This window comes from Terrapene carolina, unplaced genomic scaffold, assembly GCF_002925995.2.
Source record: "Terrapene carolina triunguis isolate 2854851 unplaced genomic scaffold, T_m_triunguis-2.0 Scaffold28556, whole genome shotgun sequence".
In the NCBI taxonomy this organism is placed as follows: domain Eukaryota; kingdom Metazoa; phylum Chordata; order Testudines; family Emydidae; genus Terrapene; species Terrapene triunguis.
In genome coordinates this window covers 1-2,986 of record NW_020692907.1, presented here as the reverse complement: position 1 = coordinate 2,986, position 2,986 = coordinate 1, and the positions used below count along the sequence as shown (strand labels likewise).

At 52.7% G+C, this 2,986-nt stretch overlaps 1 pseudogene; it reads right to left on the bottom strand.

The window, feature by feature from the left end:
* Positions 1–6: 6 nt before the first annotated feature.
* On the bottom strand, positions 7–1,454 carry LOC112122860 (annotated as a pseudogene).
* Between the last annotated feature and the right edge of the window lie 1,532 nt (positions 1,455–2,986).

The following is a 2,986-nucleotide window of genomic DNA, read 5'->3' as shown; positions in this document are numbered from 1 at the left end:
CCTAGTGTGGACAGATCTAGTGGCATAAAGAACCCCACATATAAAGAAAGCATTGGAAACAGAAGACTTGTATGGCCTGTTATACCAGGTATTTTGCACTTGCAGGGAGCCTTCACTGAGTTTGCTAATCACAGTGTAACCTGTATTTGCGTCTCTTGAATTAATTACCCACAACCCACTTTCATCCACAGCAAAGTCAATGTCCTGCCATGATGCAACAGTGTAGGAAACGCGGTTGTTGTACATGGAATCTGGGATGTATTTTAGACTGAACTAGCTGGTTTGTATTTAAGTTGAGCTTATACGTATTGCCAGTGTCGTAGAGTTACAGTACATGAAATTCCTATCCATGGTAATATCCCCACCTTGTCCACACTGAATTCTGTTCTCCTGATCATTTCTCTACACCAGCAAATCATCATATGACTGGTAAAGACGGTAATATGCCAGCGATCTCCCATCTGTGTTCAAAGGTGTCACCCAGTAAAGTTCCTTCTCTGGGTTAGCAGGAGAGTGGGATAGGAATAGGCAAGGCCCCATTTAGTTCAGCTGTGTCAAGACGGGTTTGCTGATGCCCATGAGCCCACCATGGTCACAGGTCCCTGGAATCAAAAGGAAAATTCATGGTTATAAAATTGGGATACAAAGGAGGTTCAGGACTCAGAAGCATAGCTAGCGGGGTGCAGGGGAAGCAGCCGCTTCCCCCGCCTTTCCAAAAGTGGCCGGAGGAGTGAGGGGGGGCACAGGCTGGCGACCCGCAGCGCGGCCGGCAGCCATGGGGGTGCGGCGGGTATGGCCGGAGGAGCGGGGGGGGGTGCAGCATGCGGCCCGCAGCGCGGCCGGAGGAGCGAGGGGAGCGCAAGCTGGCAGCCCTCAGCGTGGCCGGCAGCCATAGGGGGGCGGCGGGCACGGCCAGAGGAGCGTGGGGCGGGGCACGGGGTGACACGGCAGGGCTGGAGGAGCCATGGGGGGGAGGGGCGGTACGGCCAGAGAAGGAGCCAAGGGGGGGTGCGGAGCGGCTGGAGGAGGAGCCAAGGGAGGCGTGGCCAGAGTAGGAGCCAAGGGGGGGCGCCTTTTTTATGTTTGCTCCCCCACCTCTTGGAACCTGTCAGGACTCCATGGATCCTTCCATCCTCTGCCTATGGATGGGGCAATTAGGGTCACAGGGAGACACTGGCAGCCAGGGAGCAGGAGTGGGGAGGTTTCTTCCCCACCCCACCTCCAGCTAAAGGGACTGAACTCTGGGGAGTGGGCATTGGTGGTTGCTGGAAATCCGCAAATCATCCCCCTTCCCTTCCCCTCCCATTGAAGGAATAGAGGCCATGCTGACCGGGGGTGATGTGTTTGGTGGCATTCTCCTCCTGCCATGCCTTCAGCCGCTCCTGCAGGGCCGCGGTTTCCCGGTGGATGGCCAGGACCTTCTTTTTGTTCAGCATCTCCAGCTGATCCACCATGAGGCTCACGTTTGTACTCCCAAATTTATAACCATTTCTTTTCCTTTTGATTGTGACCACTGGCTCAGTGAAGGGTGAGCACCAGCACTGTCTAGACTCCTAACTAGGCGGATGCTAGACTAACACAGGCCTCCTGGCCTGCTCTGAGGGGAATGCCACCCCAGGGGTGGGGGAGCAGGGGGTAGGCGAATGCAGGCCCGCCTGACTCCACTGTGTCCCAGCCCAGGACCCTAACAATGGCAGAGTGATCCGGCACTGGGTCAGTGGGGATCGGCCCACAACACGCAGACCTTGTGAGAGAGAGAGAACCCCATGGCCCAGCGGTCTGGGCGCTCACATGGGGTGTGGAGACCTAGGGTCAAATCCCTGCTCCAAATCACACAGAGCTTGGTCTTAAAACTAAGTCTTCCACAGCCATGTGAATGCTCTGCCATGGGTAATTCAGGCTTGGGGAGCGCTCGCTCACCAGCCGTTCCATCCTGAGGAAGCTGCCTGGTGAAGGTTTCGTGGAAACCAACACGTTCCTGTGAAAAGGTTTGTTTTGGAGACACTGGAATTTCCCACCAACAAATGTGTCCTGAAAAAATGCCCGACCGGCTCTAGTTTAGATTGGAATGGGCTACTCCACCGTCCCTGCTTCATATCCCCTCAGCGCTGGATTGACGTCAGCTGTTCCAACTGCACCTCCATGGCAATGCAAACGATTCTCCAGGCTCCTGCCCCGGCCGGGGAGGAGGAATCTCTGCCTGTGACCCGGGTGGGGAGCGCCAGCTGGTGGGGAATCTGCACTGACCTGGGCTGAGACACAGGGATATTTATACTGCTGCCCTGTGAATCCCAGCAGGGGGCTCAGAGCTACCAGGGAACATAAGAACAGCCCTACTGGGTCAGAGCAATGGTCCATCTACCCTAGTATTCTGTCTCTGACAGTGGCCAATACCAGGTGCTTCAGAGGGAATGAACAGAACAGGGCGATTTATCGAGTCATCCATCCCGTCGTCAAGTCCCAGTTTCTGGCAGTCAGAGGTTTAGGGACACAGAAAGCATGGCGTTGTATCCTTGACCATCTTGTCCTCCAAGGCTTATTTAATTCTTTTTTTAACACTGTTATAATTGTGGCCTTCACGACATCCCCTGGCAAAGAGTTCCGCAGGTTGACTGTGCACTGTGTGAAGAAATACTTCCTTTTGTTTCTTTTAAACTTGCTGCCAGTTCATTTCATTGGGTGATCCCTGTGTGACATTATTGACATAAACTGTGACCCTATAGATCATTGTTGCAACCACTGTTGTATATTTGCAGCAAATATTGTACAAAGGTTGTTGTGTGAGGTGTCTATGAAAAGGTTATGATTTGCTGCTTATAATTATACTGTCTGTATGTGTATCATTTTGTAGTTGAAGTTATGAATATTGGCTATGTACTTGTATCTCAATGTGTTTTGATTCTAAGTAACCTCAGTGAAGCATTTGGTCAGCTTCTTGAGGAAGGACTATTCTGGGTAAGTGCCCAATCAAGGAACACTTAACTGA